The 19,729-nt window shown below is 36.6% G+C and overlaps 1 pseudogene; it reads right to left on the reverse strand.

Moving 5' to 3' along the window:
* Positions 1-2,330: 2,330 nt before the first annotated feature.
* LOC120608964 (T-complex protein 11 X-linked protein 2-like) lies at positions 2,331-3,829 on the reverse strand (annotated as a pseudogene).
* Positions 3,830-19,729: the final 15,900 nt, after the last annotated feature.

Here is a 19,729-nt window from a genome sequence, read left to right on the forward strand (position 1 = left end):
CTCACTATCAGTGTCCCCCTCTCCACACTGTGAGATCCTCTCAGCTAGAGCCCATGCTTATAATTTATTTATTCAACAAATGTTTATGATTTTTTTGGTGTTCCAGAAACTGCTGTAAGCACTGCATATAGTGGTCATCAAGAACAGACAAGCTTCCTGCCCTTATAGAACTTGTAGGAATTAGCAAGGCAGAAAATGAACAAGTAATCATATAGATGAATGAGTAAATGAAATAAAATTTAAAAGATGATGTGCTCATGAGTGACTTTAAGTGGGGGTGTTTTAGAATGGGTGATAGGGGAAGAATCTTTTGAGGAGGTGACACTTGAGCTGCAATCTGCATGACCTTGTTGACTAGGTATATGATAAAGGAAGAAACTAATGCCTATTAAGACATTACAAGATTATTTGGGCATATAATTTTATTTAACTCATCTTATAAGTTGTAAGGTGGTACCTGATACAGAGATTAAGTAACTTGCCCATGATATTGCAGCTTCTAAGGGTCAGAGCCAAATCTGTGGCCATCTGGGTGCAGGGCCAAAGCTTGTGTCCTTTCCACAAAACTACATCACATATGAAAGGGAATTTATAGTCCAGGGGCTGAGCAGCTGCAGTCTTTGAGTAGTTTGGAAGTTGGTGGAGAAGGACAAAAATTATCCCTTCTTTATTGTCCCCTTGAAGCTCTCTGTGATCATAATTGGAATGGCTCTCAATGGGAAAGCCTGGCACAGTGGATAGAGAAACATAATTTATCGGTTCAGGAAATCTCACATGTGACTCTCAACTTCTAGAGTAGAGTAGAGTAGTCATCCTCTACTGAGGAGATATGCGATATGTTTCTTTTTATTATCTTGGCCATCAATAGATATAAACCTCTGTTCTAGGTAAATGCACAAGTTGGAGAAAGGCTGGGGCCCATGAAGCCTATTTCAATCTGTGCTGGCAATGTTGAGACTTTTTGGAGCTCTTCTGGCTGTAGGCTGATTCTAAAGTCATCTTGGGTTAGAGGTGTATGATTCTGGAAGGATGGAGGATGAAATAATCATCCCAGAGACTATCAATAGAGCTCTCAAGCCCTGATCTCTTTGCTAAAGGTCCTGATCTTTAGAGACATTTTCCGATACCAAATTGCGGGAAGAGAAGCACAAGGATTCTTTGACTGGACAGGTTCTTTGGCCAATGTAAGAGATAGAAATCCCTGAGATTTACTGTGCCCAGGCCCAGCAGGGTCCAGTAGAAACTGTGACAGCTTAATTGTGTTCTTACTCAGTCATCCACAACTCATGTACTTTTCTGATAAAGCAGGTGTCTTCCATAAGGAGAATAATGGGGCAGATTGCTATCACTATAGCCTGCCAAAGTCTGATCTAAATTGTCTCTGAACCAGTGATAAACAAAATTGCTACAAATAGACACCAATTTGCAGAAATGTGAGCAGTCCAAGGGATGCTTGAAGGTGAACGTGGGATAAATATCAGCTTTTCAGGCAAGAAACTTAAGGTTATCTTGAGGGACAGCAGTAGGGTTCACTCAAAAGATACCGATTTGCTCCATTCTTGAACTACTGAGTTTGTCTTCAGTCTCTTTAATTCATAGTTTGTATTTTTGGCAATAGGCACCAATAGACTGAACAGATTTGCAGTCTTGGGGGTCCTGGGATATTTGAGAGACTAAATATTTGAGTTTCTGTTTGAATAAGATTGACATTTAGCAGGTGACAAGGAATTTTGATCTTGTTTTGCATCAGGGATATGCAATGGAGACTGAAACTAAAAGTTCTCGTGGAAAAATATTGAGGTCAGGTCAGCATGGTTTGGTCTCACTCTGGTTAGTTCAATGTTTATTAAGTACTCAGACCCTGTTTTAATAATCCTACCCCAGATGTCCAGATACTGAGAGTTTAGTGAGCCAGATGTGAAAGGACACTCTACTTTGGTGACAAGAAATCAACCAACAGTACATACACTCCTTCTTCAGGATAAGTCTATGGGTCAGGACCTTTAAGGGTCAGGAAGAGGAGAGAGGAGAGAATAAATGTCTTCTTCTGCATTTTCTTCCTTATCTCCTTTAGTTTTCTTTGTAATTCATTCATTCATTCATTCATGCATTCATTCATTCATTTACTTATTTATTTATTTTTCTTGCAGCTCAGAAGTTTATTAGTGAAGGGGACTGGGCCAGTTGGTATTTACATGCTAGAGCCCTGCAGCCCTGTTTCCTAGCTGCAGTGAGGAAGAAGACTGGCTCCTCTGCTGGCCACAGGTGTTGTTATCCCAGGAACTTACTGAGACCTCTCTCCTGGGTCTCTGTTGCCATAGCTGGCACTATCAGATAATCTCCTCTTCTGTTTCTCATGCCTGAGCTGAAAGGATGATATTTTTTAGGATTTCAGCATAGTAAGGGCTACATACCTGCTGATCGTGATGCATAAGACTAACAAACTTCCAGCACAGTTCTGCCAACTCCCCCTCGATGAAAATAAGGCCTCCAGGGAAGTCTCGCAGAGATTCCTGCATGCCACAAACCAAACAGCATTTGAGAAACAAACAAATCTGCTTATCAGTGATGATACAAACACAGTTCTCCTTCTTACAGATGTTCTGGAGTTGTCCTATAAAAGCCTCTGTGCTTTAACAGCTTAGAGTACTGAGGTCCATGTCTTTGAGGACTCGGTGGATTTCCTGAGACACATGTTCACTCACATTCAGGCCCAGAGTTAAATTCCTCCATCACAGCCTTGATTATGCATTTCAGTTTATCCACAAATTCAGGTGACCCGAATAAAACATTACCAGAGAAACTTCTGGCAATTAGCATGACTGAGGACAGGATGGTTAACTGCAGCAACTGAGACTCCATATCATGCAGCCATATTCTGTCCATCAACAAAGTCTCAGGGAAGTCTTCATCATCAGGATCCCAGAGAAGAAGGTTCAGGTAACCCCGGTATAGCACCTTTGTGGGACCGGGGAGCTCTGAGTTGTTAGCTTTTCAATTTGGAGATGAATAGGCCATGCTGGAGGAACTGGGAGACTCAGGAGAACTTGGAGATTGTGTAGTGATATCTGTTGCTGCTTTGGTTAGCTATTGTGTGGTGAGATCAAGCTGCTTGTCAAGGAGTTCCTGGAATTTAGCTCGTTCATCCTGAACAGAATGTTCCTGAAGGTAGAGTTGAAGGCTCTGGATAGTATAATTTACCATGTCCATTTTCATCAGACCCAGTACATGGAAGATTGCACAGGATCTCTCATGCTCTCTAATTTCTGCAACTGCTTCATCTCAGACTGGTGCACATAGCAGGGTCATCAAATTGAGAATGTAGTTAGAGAGATGAGGGACATCTAGGGCCCCATGCTCTGCTTCCTGCTTTAGGAGATCCATATCCAGAGCTTCTTCAGTCTCATTTCTAATATGGTTTTGGCATAGTAATAGCAGGAATAGCAAGATCTCCTTAATTTCTTTTAGAAGTTCAAGGACACAAGTGAAGTTAAGGGGAGTACTTGATAACTGCTCTTTCAGATGGTTCCAAAAAGCATTGTATATTGTCTCCAAAAACCTGCCTTCCGAACTGTTGGATGGTAAAACACTCTCTTCTGTATAGAAATCGTGGTTTACCACAATTTTGCGAGCAATGCTAAGCTTCGAAACTTTGTTAACTGTCTCTCAGATCTGTGAGAGAAAGTACTTCAGGTTGGCTCACAGGAGAGCAGTCATCTAAACAGAAGCTCTTGTTTTCTTGGCTCTTCCCTGGTGTTTTAGGCTTATGAGCCCCAGTCTCTGCTTTACTAGGATCATTTTGAAGCACAACTTCCTTAGCCTTGGGCATCTTAATGTTATTTCCTTGCAGTCTTTGACCTGTTGCCCAGCACCTGCATCTCTTCATTTTTTTTTTTAAACGAAGGCTATTGTTGTGTTTTAAAATGTCTTTATTTTATAAAATTTAGTAAATAAACCAAAAAGGAAGAGAAAAAATGTCACTCATTGTCTTATTATCCAAAGACAAGCAATAATATCATTTGAGTCAATTTTATTCCAGTGTTTTACTCTGCCTAGTTACTTTTTCATAACTATTATTATTTTACCTACATTTTATTTTATATTATGTGTTATTACTAGCTCTTTATAAACAACTTTAATGATCATATAATATTCCAGCAGATGGGAATTATATAAATTACTTAGCAATTTCCCTACTGCTGAACATTTAGTTTTTTTCAATATTCATTATTAAAAATAAGTAAGAGTATAAAAAACATATCTGCAAATAAATAGTATTTTGTATTTACAAATACTTCCTGAGGATGCAGTGCTAGAAGTATAATTACTAGGTCAAAGTATATAAGTATACCAAATACTCTTGATGTAACAGATATGTGTATGTGTGCACGTGCATGCATGCATGTATGTAAAACTAAATTGTTTTCTGAATCTATTTTCCTACATTTTGTATACTACATTAAATAACTACCACCATAACCACCACAACAAGCTTCACTAATTATATGAAATCTGATTTTTATTCTGGTAAGTGAAATATTTTCAAGTGCATTCTGAGGCTAAAATACACCTGAGAGCCAAATGTGTGTGTGAGTCACCAGTTTGCAGAGCTGCTTTGTCTGGCAGAAAATGGTGGTAAAGCAAGATGTTTCTCCTGATCTGTCACCTACAGAGGAATAGCAAGGTCTTTAAGATCAGACAAAGGGTGAAAAGACATTATTTACATTAATTCTTTGCTTGACAGAACCTTACATACAAAACCAGTTTAAAAAAACTCAAAAATCACTCCCAGTTCCATACTAAGATAATCACATTGATATAAAGCCTATTAAAAAGAAGCTGAAGTAGCAATTTTGAGGACTTTAAGTTTTGGAGCCCTAAGGAGATCCCGCCAAAAAAAGATAAATAAATAATATTTATATTTATATCTATATTAATTATATGTTAGCAAATATTTAATTGTATTATAACTATAGGTATATATATTTATTATTATATATATTTTTTCTTATTCCTTTAGACATACTACTTAAGGCTTCTCATTTTTCTACTAAATTGTATTTATCAAAATTGTTGCAAATACTCAGGGGCTGAGAATGCATTAACGAATGTCTAGGAACCTCATCTGAGTTTAACCACCAGCACAACGATAACAACAAGAATAAGGCTAATATTTATTATTTACTATGTATAAGATAATATGATCAGTGTTTTTACATACATTCTCCAATTTAATCATCACAATAATTCAGTGGGATTGGGATTACACCCATTTTATAGATGAGGAGACTGAGACCTGAAGAGGTTAAATGACATGCCCAAGTCCACACAGTGAGTAAATGCGGGTGTCATGGAGGTGAAGGATATTCTCAATGTGAGAGGAAGATGAAATACATTTGTGGTTTTATCCCTGGCTCCTCTTGCTTTGAAAATTAAGGGGCCTTGCCAAGATGAGCTTTATTGACTTACTGGGGCCTGATTCCTGAGTGGGGTACTGGGCTTTGTACATACCATACTAGTATTTTATTTAATAAATTGAGCAGTGCCCACTAGGATTTGTGTGGCCCATGGTTGAAGCTTAGAGAAGAAAATGACTTGTTTTACAATGAACCTAGAAATGCAATGTTATCACGGGGGAAGTGGAATAGTGAGACTTCTAAAATTTTTAAAATTATAAGTAACTGTAAATATTTAACATTTTTGCATTTTAAAAGTGAATTTATAGTGGCAAAGTCATAAGGTAAAAATTCCTTTTAGGTGTAGTGAGGGTGGCTCTCAGTATCTCTTCCATGCTCACAGGCAGTGGCAAATTGTGTTCTATGCAAACACTAACAGATGTACCACAGTGGACTGAGAGGTCCCTGAGCACCAGGGTGAGGTTCACATTCAGTTCAGGAAAGCTCTAGAAGTAGGTACCATGCCTGATATGAGTGTCTTTGTTTACCTAGAGGCCTCAGGTCATGCCAGGTAGTCTAATATATAACTTAGGGTAAGGACCTCCAAGCTAGAAAGACCAACAGGGTAATATAGGGTGGGAGTTTTGGGTCATGCAGTATCGATCAACCTCTACAAGGACTGGAGACTGAAATCAACCATGTGGGCAATCAACCAATCATGTCTGCACAATGGAACCCCAGTAAGAACTCTGAATACTAAGACTTGGGTATGTTTACCTGGTTTGCAGTACTCTGTGAATGTTGTCACACATAATTACCAGAAGAGTAACAGTGGCCTGGTTCCATGGGGAGAAGACAACTGGATCTCTGCATTTGTTTCTGTTCCTGCTCTGTCCTATATGCTTCATTCCTTAGCTGATTTTAATCTGTATCTTTTCCTTTAATAAATCATAATTACAAAAGTTATCGGTGAGTTCTCTAAGTCCCTCTAGAAAATTATCAAACCTAAAGGTGGTTTTGAGAAGCTCTCAAACTTGCAACTGGTATCAGAAGAGAGGATGATCTTAAGGACTGTTTCCTCAAACTTCACAGTTGTCTAATTTCAAAATGCCAAAAACAAATCTTCCCAGGTCTCATCTGAGAAGGCATTAGATTGGGAAGAACTGTCCAGAATCCCTATATGATATATATGAAACTTACAAACAGGAGTGAACAAAATATTAACAAAATGTCCCTCTGCATGCTAAGGTCAAAAACTGTTGATCTATAAAGCTCTAGCAGTGGCCAAAGAAGGATGTGCCTTTTGAATAGAATTAACAGGGTCACAGAGAGGTTCTAAAACCATTTCCCAGAAGGCTTAGGCTCTGCTTCTGGCAAGGGTAAAAGTGCCCTTAAGGTCTAGCTATAAGGACTTCTTCCACAGGCTTAGAACATTTCTTTCCTTACTTATTTAACTGTTTATTTCTGGTCCTCATCATTCTAAAGGAATATGAAGTAACTTGAATATACATATATACATATATATATATTTATATACACATATATATACACACACATACACATACACACACACATATATTTTTTCAAAGAATTTAAAAAATGTGTGTATGTATACTCCAATTTCTTCACTTTCTTAAAAAAGAATTAATCGAGAACTGAAAGTAGAAGGAAGAGGGAGGAGGGAGTGAACAGGAGAAAAGAGAGATCGAGTTAAGATTACTATTCAAAGCGCAGGCCATAAAAATTCTCCACATATGTTCATTACATAGTTTAAAACCTCCATGTCCTTATTTATTTGTTTATTTACTTCCTTTACTTATTTCTGGCCTACTTAATCTGTCTTTGACATTTGGTGGCACTAAAAGCCTTCTGCTATAATAGTTTCTGTCAGTTTTCTCCTGCATTCCTAATGGTTTTTGCCCTACACTTTGAAGCTGTATAATTCATTCATTTCCAAAGGTCCATAATTGTTAGGGTCTTCATCATAGGCTATACTTTCTATCTGTATAAAGTAACCTTTTCTCTACTTAATGCATTTTGCCTTGAATTCTACTTTGGTACTGAAATGGCTACTTCTGGGTTATTTTCATTTGTATGCAGCCACTACAACCTTGAATAATCTTTTTAAATTTTTCAGTGTCATTTGGCTTTGCTTGTGTCTTATAAAAGCAGCCTATATTTTTATTTTGTTTTCAACTCAATCTGACAAATTTTGATTTTGAGAGAAGAGTTTAAAAAAGTTGCATTTATTTTTCCAGAGTTGATTTTTGAGGTTTTCTTATACCCACATTAACATATATAAAATAGAATTCTGGATTTTCTCTACCCATTTCCTCAAATCTCCATCACTTCTTCCAAATTAATATTCTCCTTAACTTCTTTACCTCCATAAATCGTATTACCATACACCTAAATTGTTGTTTATTTATGAGTAGAGATGGGTCTGTTATTCCAACAGTCATCTTCTTTGCATGGAAAGGTCAGTTGTGGCTTTGGTACAAGTGAGAGAGACATTTGCATAGGCTGCTATTTTGTTAGGTTTGTGGGAAGAGAACAGGCTGACAGGCAGGAGAAGCCCCTCAACTATCAGAATAGTAAGAGGGTCTTTGCTTGGGAAATGAACTTTTCTTCCACGTAGCTGTTCTGCTGTTTTTTCTTTCTTTGCCTCCTTTTCTCTGTGTCTATTGGAAAGCTCTGAAGTTGCATTAACTCTGCCCAGCTCCTCTTTCCAAACTCATCACATTCATTTTCGGAGGTGATCCCCTGCACATCAAATACTTTCAGAGAGTACTACCCTGGTTATGTCCTGAGATTAGAGGCCTCTGCTTCCAGAGTCTTTATTTTTGTCAGAAGAGAGTGGGAGAGAATTCTCTTTCAAGCTATGTAAAATCCAGGTTTTAAATCAATTACTTTGATAGCACCCTGGTCTACCTACCACGGGGTTGGTCCTAGCTAGCTAAATGTCATATATTATCGAGAAAGACATCTAGAGATAATTTTTAGATAACCCTACCAATTACTCCACAGATTATGATTTTTAATTTCTCCAAAATTTTATCAATAACAGGAATATCTTTAAGTTCCTATTCAACCTTGAGAATTGACAAATCTGTGATTTTAGTACAATCTACATATATCATAGGTTATCATACAATTACTGCTGTATTTTAAGAAATTATTTTGAAATAATTTTAGGCTTAATAGAAAAAGTCAAAGATAATACAGAGGATTCCTATATAACTGTGGAAGAAGAATAATGTTCCTCTCCCAATATGTCCATGTCCTAATCCCTTGAACCTGTAAATCCATTACCTTATATGGAAAAGGGGACTTAGAAGCCGTCATTAACAAAAGATATTGAGAGGGGGAGATTATTGTTGGAGTATCCCAGTGGGCCCAATGTAAGTACAAAGGTCCTCATTAGGAAAAGAGGGAGGTTGGAGAGCAAAAGAGAGATTTGAAGATGTTACACTGCTGGCTTTGAAGATAGAAGTGAGCCATGAAACAAGGAACGTGAAAAGTCTCCAGAAGCTGGAAAAGGCAAGTAAATATACTGTGCAATTGGTACAGAATTTTAGTTTAGGAAGATTAAAAAATTCTGGAAAGGATGGTGGCGATAGTTGCCTGACAATGAGAATATAATAATGTCATTGAACTGTACATCTAAAAATGGTTAAAACGGTAAATTTTATGTTAGATATATTTGACCACAATTTTTTAAAAAAGGGCAAAGAAACAGATCTCCCCTAGTCTTCCAGAAGGAATGTAGCTCTGTCTAAATCTTGATTTTAGCTCAGACTTCTGGTCTCCCAACTGTCAGATAATCGGTTTATATTGTTTAAGTTTGTGGTAATTTGTTATATCAACAATAAGCAACTAAAACAATACCCTTCCCTAATATTAAAATTGTACATAAACTACAATTATTAAAACTAAGAAATAAACACCGATACAACATGGTTAACTTCAAACTTTCTCAGATTTCCCCTATTTCTCACTAATGTTCCTTTTCTGTTCTATAACCAAATCCTGGATACTATATTGCATTTAATTGTCATTTCTTCTTAGTCTATTCAAATCTGTGACATTTTCTCACTCTTGCTTTTATGACTTTGACACTTTTGAAAAGTATTTGTCAGGTATTGAGAGTAGAACATCCATCAATTTAGGTTTGTCTAATGTTTTCTAATGATGAGTGTGCAGTGTGGATTTGGGGAAGAATATTACAGAAGTGATATAAACCTCTCATCATATCACATCAGAGAATATCATGTAATCAGGTATTGTTATTGGCAATGTTAACTTTAGTTAACAGAATGTCTATAAGTTTCACCACTGTAAAGTTAGTATTTCCCCCCTTTTTACTCAATTCTTTAGAACAATTGCAATTTTGCTTTACAATCTTCATTAGTGAAGGTATGCAGGAACTATAGCACAACAAAACTGATTTTGAATGCCAGATGTCCCACTTCTTACTTGTAAAAAGTTAAAGAAAATGACTTTAGCTCCATATATCTCTGGCCCGCATCTATAAAACTGTGAGAGTGATAGCTCTTGTGGCTGTCCTGAGGATTAAATGAGATAACACATCTATTTATCTAGCAAATATTTATGAGCATTCATAATTTGGTATGAATTATGTTAAGTGAAAAGAATATCAGCAGTAGTTATCAGTGATGAACACAAGATATAGACTTTAACCATGGGTAGTTCACAATATGACAGAAAGGATGAATTATTGACCAAGAAGTCACAGTAAAACATTATATATGTTATAGTCAGGAAAGCACAGGGTGCTGTGAACATGCTTAATGTGAGGATCTATTGTAGACATCAGGAAAGTCACCTAGCACAATGCCCGGTTTATGTAGAAGGCCCTGAGGGATGGATGGATGGATTCTCTGCCCATGCCTGGACCTCTCCTTCCTCTCTGTCTCTCAAATAAACAGGGTGTTTTTTCTTTTGTCTCTGTAGGAGTCAGTAGAGCCTTTAAGGTGCTAATGTACATGCTGACTTGTTGAGCAGAAGCCCATGTGCAGCTGTTTCCTAAGTGTACATGACAACGGAATCATTCCTTGCTTAGAGCTTGTCACAAGCCTGGTATTGTACAGAATTGCTTTATGGAAATGTCATTTTAATACATTGATTTCTTCACCACACATTAATTGCCTGAGATGAAATTCACCTTCAAAAATACCTGAGTTTTCAGCAGGTTCAGATTTTCACAAGCATTTCACTGGAGTATTTTGGCCACGAGCATTCCTTCTAAGGAAGAGATTAACCTCTCCAAGGACTGTAAATATGTGTAGATGTGGATATAACTATAGACATAGATATATAGATATAAATATATAGATATAGATATATAGAAATATATAGTAGTTGAAAGAAGATTTATAAATTTTAAATTTAAAAAAAACAAATTAAAAAAATTTAAAAATGAACCTCTACATTTCATCACCAAGATTCAACAATTATCAAGATTTGACCGCATTTGCACTTGCCCTCTCTGGTTTTCGAGTTCTCTCTCTCTGTTTCGCTGAAATATTTTAAAATATATTCCAGACACTATATTACTTCGCTCCTATTTTTTTGGTATATATCTATAAAAAACACAAACCTTTCTTTATATAACAACAAACCATTATCGCACCTGGTAAAAACAATAATGTATTGGTGTCATATAATAAAGATGAAAAGTTTAGGAAGAAGGTCCAGCAATCCCTGTTGAGGTACAATGTTGACTTCCAAGTGTGATATGGGCTGTGTTTTTCTCACCTATTTTCTATGCATGGAAAATCGTTCTTCAAGCCTGACAGTGTGCCTCAGTATTCCCCTCCAACCCTCATAGCTTTGGACTGAAGGAGTTGTTTAGCATCTGTGGGCCAGTTTGGGGTGGTATATCCTGAGTCCACAAGAAGGTAGAGTTTCCAGAAGGCAAGAGACATTTTTGTAAGTTTAATGAACAGGAGACTTTAAAGAAGTCACAGGAGTTGTTCTTATTTCTACAGAATTCTGTTGTTCTTCAGAGAAAGATCAAAAATATAACTGATCTAAACGGGTCAGTATAATTCAGTAATGCAAGATTAAGCTGATTGCATTGTGACCGAGCATGAACCAGCTAATTACATTGCTTTCTAAGACACTGTGTTTGTGTTATGTGAGGTAAATAAAATGGAAACATAATATTTGGTGAGCCGCTAGCATCATTTACTTTTCACCTTTGTGCAAACTTGGTAAAACTTGAAATCTACTCCTTTTAGCCAAACTTTTGGAACAAATGCAGTGTTTTTGAATTGGGTGTCCTGTGGATCTACTTGGTGACAAAAAGGAGGAGAGTTGTAGACTGAGCAGGAACCCCAATCCATGCAATTCGTTTCTTTACATTTTTCATTTATGATGCCATAATACTCCATGATTTCGCTGAAAGAGGTTAGAAAACCAATTGTTTGGTAGCGACTGCTGGATAACTTTGTAGGGAGCTCAGGCAGCCCTCCCTTCACAGAATAGCTGAGGGACTAGGGCATATGTCTCTTTCTCCTCTATGGGTCTGGGCTGTTCAATCTATGGTAGAGCTGTGATACTCAGACCAATCTCCTATTACATGACCTCATCCCAAGAGAAACATGTGGCTGGGTTCCCAATTTGAAACTGATGCACTGAGGAATCCCAGTTCCTCATCTTTCAGCAGGAGAGAAGAATATGACTGAATGTTGTCCAGCTGTGGGATTCTCATCGAAGCAGGATCTCATGATCAATCATCCCTTTATTTGACAGCTGAATAATCCTATTATATAATGCCCAAAGTGCTTTCTGTCTGGGGCAAACAGGAAAATATGGCTTTCATATGTGTACGCTGATAGTTTCTTCTGTTATTTACCTTAACAAAGCAACTCAGCACAATTAGTGCAGACTACCAAAGGCTCTTGGTTATATTTAGCTAACGGATTCCATTTAAGGAGCAAGTAGCTAATGATCTGAAGTACAGACAGCTATCACAGCAGCCCTAATAAGCTGGAAATCACAGAGAGAATAAGCGTGGAACATTTGCGTGGTGGGGAGTGATTGAACTTTGAAATGCACTGACAGATTCCGCTCAGCGTCTTCGACTGGTTTACACAGGGATGCCCTGGAATCAAGAGATGAGATGTGAACTTGGCAAATTTTATGGTTATTCCTCCCATTTTTTATTGTCAGCTACCAGCTGTGGGCTTCCCAGGGCTCAGGCCAGAAGTGGTCAGCAGAGCCCTGAAAGAACTCAGAAAAGGATCACAGAAAACAATGGCGAGAAAAGGACTGGCTCAACTGTCACATGAAGACACGAAGTTTAGAAAACAAAAGAGCAGAACAGAGTCAGTGACAGCAGAGTTTTGAAGAAGTAAGAGCTGAAGAAATCACCTGACACATAGGCCCTGTCAAGCCGCTGGTGGAATGTGGACAAGTGAAGTGGGTACAGTCAAACCACTGAAAGCCATAGAGAGTTGGCCAGGAGCCCGAGACCAGAAGGCTTTTGGTATAGGAGAAAGAGCAAAGCTCAGGGTCAGGATGACTACAGGTTGATTCAAACTCTAATGTCTACTTAATTGGGGTAATCCTTGAATGTTCTCAGCCTCAGCTTTTTATCTGTAAAAGAGGAAAACAATAATACCCATCTCATATGTTTGGTGGGCTAAGTAAAAGTAATAATGGCAAAAAGAAAAAGATACTTCACAATGCTTTGCATGTAGACATGCTCAGCGTCTGGTGACTACTTTTGAACTTTATCATTATTGTCTTTATCATTGTTCAGTGGCTTATCTAGACATAAGCTAACAGTGGGACATCTTTCTCAGTATACTGTGTTCTTGCTCTTTAAAAGCGAAAGATGTGGCTTCTAACTCCACTCTGGTTGTTTTCTTAGGTCACTGGTTGGATATTTTGACTTTATAGCCAAACTTTTTGTGTATATTCTGGGTAATGTTTTCTCCTACACTGGATTGGAATATGAAATGACAGTTTTGAATTCAGTGTATTTGTGATAGGAACACACTCAGGAAGAGCCAGTAACAGTTTTAAATATACATTTAAGGCAGATGTCTTTTGTGAATTGACACTTATGGAGAGTGATATGTCAGTCCCCGTGACATACACACATTTTTAAATTTAATTCTCATATCACTTAGAAGAAGTTCTTAGTACATTCTCCTTTTCATGGAAGAGGAGACAGAGGTGACTTGCTCATAGCCACAGGGATTGATATTGGTTGTTCACAGATGCTCTAAATCTTTTGTGCTCCCTTCAGAGTTTGACAATTACCTATTTTGTAAATCCTGCCTCTTCAACAACAAAAATAATTAAAACCATCACCATCATCCAACCCCTACCTTTCTAAGCCTCCCTTACTGCCAGGGTACAGACATGTGACTTAGGTCACATATATCTATTGGCTGTTTGTATGTCTTCTTGGGAGAAGTGTCTATTCAGGACCTCTGCCCATTTTTTAATTGAATTTTTTGATTTGTATAAATTCTTTATATATTTTAAATATTAGCACTTTATCATAGGTGTTATTTGCAAATATCTTCTCTTATTCAGTTGGTCGCCTATTTGTTTTGCTGATGGTTTACTTTGCTGTGCAGAAGCTTTTTTAGTTTGATATAGTACAATTGATTTATTTTTGCTTTTACTTCCCTTGCCTCTGAGGTCAAATTTATAAAATCCTCTCTAAGACCAGTATCTATGTTTTCTTCTATGTATTTTATTGTTTCTGGTCCTATATTTAGTTATATAAGATTTTGAGTTAATTTTTGTATATGGTGACAAATAATAGTCTAGTTTCATTCTTTTCCATGTGGCTTTCCAATTTTCCCATCATCATTTCTTGAAGAAAATTTCTTTTTTCCATTGTATGTTTTTGTCAAAAATTATTTGTCCATATATATGGATTCATTTCTTTCTGGTCCCTAAATTTTATTCCATTGGTTTGTGTATCTGTTTTTCTGCTAATACCATGCTATTTTGATTATTATTACTTTGTAGCATAATTTGAAGTCAAGGAGTGTGATACCTCCAGCTTTGTTCTTTTTTCTCAGGATTACTTTGGCTATGTGGGGTCTTTTGTAGTTCCATACAAATCTAATGAATTTTTATTTTATTTTTTAAAAAAATGCCATTGAGATTTTTTTAACTTTGAAAATTTCATATTAGTTTCAGGTCTATAGCACAATGATTAGACAGTGATATTATTTATGAAGAGAGCCCCCTGATTACTCTAGCACTCATCTGGCATAAAAAATGCCATTGAGGTTTTGATGGAGATTGAATTAAATCTGTATATTGCTTTGGATAATATGGCCATTTTAACTATGTTGATTCTTCCAATCCATGAACAAAAATATCTTTTTATTTCTTTGTATCTTCTTCAATTTCTTTTAATAATGTCTAGTAGTTTTCAGTATATAGGTCCTTCACGTCTTTTGTTAAGTTTATTACTAGGTATTTTATTCTTTTTGTTGCAATTGCAAAAGGAATTTTTTTAAATTTATTTTTCTGAAATTTCAGTGTTAGTATATAGGAACCCAATGAATATTTGTACAACGATTTTGTATCCTGCAACTTTACTGTATTTGTTTATTGTTTCTAATAGTTTGGTGGTTCCTTAGGTTTTTATATAGAGAGAATCATGTCATCTGCAAAAAGTGATGATTTATTTTTTTATACCCAATTTTGATGCCTTTTATTTCTTTTGTCTGATTGCTCTGGCTAGGTCTTCCAGTACTATGTTGAATAACAGTGGTAAGAGTGGGCATCCTTGTCTTGTTCCTGATTTTAGAGGAAAAGCTTTCAGCTTTTTGCCATTGAGTATGATATTAGCCAAGGATTTGTCATATATGGCCTTTATTATGTAGCAGTACTTTCCTTCTCTACCCATTTTATTGTGTGTTTTAATCAAAATAGAATTATATTAGGAGATCTAATACTTCATTGACCATTATAGATAATTCATCCAAACAAAAATCAATAAAGAAATGCTGGCTTTAAATGACACATTAAACCAAATGGATGTAATCGACATTTACAGAACCTTTAATCTCAGAACACTAGAAAATACATTCATTTCTAGTGCACATGGAACATTCTCACGGGTAGAGCATATGTTGGGACACAAAACTAGCCTCAACAAATTGAAGAAGATTGAAATCTTAAATATACCAAGCATATTCTCCAATCACTATGCTTCGAAATTGGAAATCAACTACAAAAAGAAAGTGGGAGAAACCACGTATAAGTGATTAAACAACTTGCTACTAAATGATTGAGTCAAAGCAGAAATAAAAAAGGAGACCAAAAGAAACATAGGGACAAATAAGAATGACAATATGACGTATCAAAACTTTTAGGATACAGCAAAAATGGTCACAAGAGGAAAGTTTATATTATTACAAGCCTATCTCAAGAAACAAGAAAAATCCTAAATAAACAATCTAACATTTCACTTTAAAAAACTAGGAAAAGGAGAATGAACGAAGCCCAAAGTCAGCAGAAAGAAGGAAATAAAAATTAGAGCAGAATGAAATGAAATAGAGAACAAAAAGATAATAAAAAATTAATGCGACAAAAACTAATGCAATCTTTTCTTTGAAAAGATTAATAAAATTCACAAACCTCTGGCTACTCACTAAGGAAAAGAAACGACACAAATAAAATCAGAAATGAAGGAGAAATTACAATGAACACCACAGAAATACAAAGAACTATAAAGGAATACTAAAAAAGACAATCCACTGCCAAATTTGACAACCTAGAAGAAATGGACAAGTTCTTGGGAGGATATAACCTTCCTGGACTGAATCATGAAGAACTGGAAAATCCAAATCGACGAATCAACAGTAAGGAAATTGAAACAGTCATCAAAAACCTTCCAAAATCCGGCAAGGATAACACGAAAAAAGAAAACTACAGACCAATATCTCTGATGAATACAGATGTAAAAATCTTAAACAAAATACTAGCAAATATAACAATACATTAAAAAATTAATACGTCACAATCAGGTGGAGTTCATTCTAGGGGCTCAAGTATGGTTTGACATATGCAAATTCACATTTTTCTTTTTTCTATTCTTTTTGTTGTGTGAGCCATGTTTTCTTTGTTCTTAGTAAAGATTGGAACATAAATATTCTTGTTTATAACAATTAAAGTGATTATTTTAAGATAAAAATGAGTATTCTTATGTAATGAGCCAGGTGTAGTGAAATATAATCATTTAAAACTCTTTATGGAATATGAGAAGTTTTGCTTTTTAGCTTATTTCTATAACTCCTTCTCCTTTCTTATTCTTTATTAATTTAGCATGGGACATAATCGTCAACTTTTTATTGATGATTTTGGTTAAAAACTAGTATAGAATATTTACTAATATTTATTAGCAAAAACTCTTGCTCTCTTTATAATCATTTTGATTTTGTTCTCTGTTGGATTGTTTCTTTACTTGTTTATCAAAATAATCTCAGAAGCAGTAGTGCTTTAATTCAGCCTTTAGTATTCTAGATAATGCCTTTTTCTTTTAGTCAGATAGGTAATTGGTTGACATAGTCCTGAAGTTCAATGTAAAAGCTTGTCTTTCTCCAAGATTTACTTGTCAATGATAGCTTGACTGAGGGAGGGAGTGTAGACACTGGGTCACATCCTTTCCCTTCAAGTTTTTTGAAAATAAAATTATATCTGTCATAAATTTTTTGTGTCTCCCCCATCCCTTGTTGATTAAAAAAAGGTTGCATTCTTATTACTGGAAAGTGGAAATTCCTCAGGAAAATCCCTTTATGCAGCCTGAGACCTGCGACATCACCAGGTAAGAGTGTTACTTTTCACTTGAATAGAAAGGATTGATGGGCTGTCACTGTTGTTTCTTGCCAGGTTCTCTGAAGTCTGTTTCTATAATTGTAACACTAGAGGAGAGCCTGTAGAGCCTGCTCCAAGCCCCCCTGCTTAGAAATTATGATTTCCTGGTTTTCTTTTTCTGTCAAAGTATAAGAATAAATTTTCATTTCATGTCACAACGATAGTTATTATTGAAGGACATCCATAGCCCATTTTAATTTTTTTTTCTTCAGGAAGGTATTAAAAATGTTTGGTACATATTCTGCTGAGTTCCTTTCTCCGAGTAGAATCCCCGAGTCCCTGGGCTGTACCAACAGAGACTAAGCTACAAAATGTCAGTAAGTCTGCTCTTACCTTCTCCTGTCACCAAGAAGGTTTATCAGTTAGGAGGCACAGGGTCTTTCAAATAAGTAAGGAATCTGATTTCTGGCAGAAGACAAAAATATTACATGTAATATCTGGACACTAATGGACACCGATTTTGAATGGGAACCAAAGGAGAATGATATCTTTTTATCACAACCCCCCTTCCCCCCCGCAGGGTAGGGAGACTATCTAAATACTTGCACACTGTAAAGTGTGACCCAAATCAGTGGGTCTCTAACTTTTGTAAGTATCAGCATCACCTAGGAAACTTAGGAGCCATACGAAGACCCAGGACCTAGCCTACATTAATGCACCCAGGCTACTGTACTGTAGCTCTCTAGATAGTTGTGATACACCCCAACTCTGAGAACCACTGCCCTCAAATTAGAAGGATGCCCCATTCATTTTTTATTAGCTCTCTAATGAATTTTACCTTTCTTGAATACCACCATGACCTACCTTCTAAGCTTTCTGGAGAACCCTCAAAGAGACTCTAATCCTCTTCATTTTCTTGCCCGAACCATACTAAAGAGTTTGTTTGAACCTCTTGATTCATCTACATGAAAGAATTTCCAGTGTTTTTCCAGATCTGAATGACCAAGCCTTGCTCTTCTGTCCTCTGTCTAAATCTGCTCAGCTTCACTTTCCATATTCTTATACTGCTGGCAGGGACTCACAAACAACTGGTGATTTTTGGAAACTTTGCTGTCTTTATTGAAAACTTGTTTTCTTTCTCTATTGGAGGTTTTGTTTCCTTTAAGCTCTGTACCAATGATGTCATTATTCTTAACATTCTACTTGTGTCCCCCTTTCCTAAAGTCTATTGTCATATCAACATCTAGAATGATCCTTTGTGTGGTGAATGTACAATATAATATGCAGATGATGCATTATATAATGGTATACTTGAAACTTACATAATTTTATTAACTAATGTCATCTCAATAAATTTAATAAAATTTATTTAAAAACTATGTTTCCTCAAATCCTCCAAAGACTACTCATGATAAGCCCAAATCCTATCCATGGTTTTGTAATAATCTGGTCCCTGGTGTATTTCTGTCCTTCTTTCTCAACACCTGTGTAATGGATGCTCTGATGTGTCACCTCTTCAGGACTAAAATAATTGTTTTTTGCAGCCTCCAGTCCACTATGGAAATTCCTCTCTGATGGAGAAAGCTGTTTCTACCAATGTCATGACTCTTCTTGAGACAGTCTGCAGACGACTGGTGGATAAATGGCATAGAGTCTGGCAACTCTGAAAGATCATTTCAGCTTGAGAACTTCCTGAGTGCCCACCTTAATCCTCTGTCGAAATCACATCATAGTCTAACTGTTCCTTTGTTCAATTCTGCTCCGTCCCCTTTCTTTTTATACATGTTGATCCTGAGTGTGTTCCTTAAATACACTTCCTACAAATTCATCACATTCTCAGTCTGCTTCCTAGGGATCCTAACTCATATCACTTTGTCACTTCCCTCAGTCTTCTCAACTCTCTTGGTTGGCTTGAACAGTGTCAAGCTCAAGTATATCTCAGGGCCTTTTCACGGATTCTTTCTTCTGCCTTATTGCTCTTTCCTTTGCAACCCCCAGTGTCTGGTTCATAGTAAGAACAAAATAAAAATTTGGTGAAAGAATGAATAAATTAGTAAATTTGATCTGCTTTCCTGCTCTAAGCTTGCAAATACTTTCTCTTTCCTTGCCTCCTGTTTGGTTGCAGTTGGATGGCTGGGAAAGAGCACAATCTAGAATATATTATTCACTTGTTGATTTGGTGAGGAGGCTAAAAAAATAGGATTTTGAAAGAAAAAATGGCTGGAGAAAGCTCATTTCCCAGGTGGGAAAGGGGCAATAATCTGGCTTGTTTGTTATCTCCTTTCTTCCTTCCTTTTTCTTCCTTCTCCCTTCTTCCTTCTCCTTCTTCTTCTCTTCCTTCTTCCTCTAACTTTTGATCTGCTGTATTTGAGCTCATATTTCAAAACATTGGACACTGACCTCTGTGGTGATAGCCCTTTTGCCTTTAACCTCATCACTGCCTGTTATGTGTGGATTACAAGAGGAAATGCTGAGCTATCACCATAGTGATCAGCAGCCCTTTGCTTGACCAT

Source organism: Pteropus medius, unplaced genomic scaffold, assembly GCF_902729225.1.
Source record: "Pteropus medius unplaced genomic scaffold, Ma_sr-lr_union100, whole genome shotgun sequence".
Classification (NCBI taxonomy): domain Eukaryota; kingdom Metazoa; phylum Chordata; class Mammalia; order Chiroptera; family Pteropodidae; genus Pteropus; species Pteropus medius.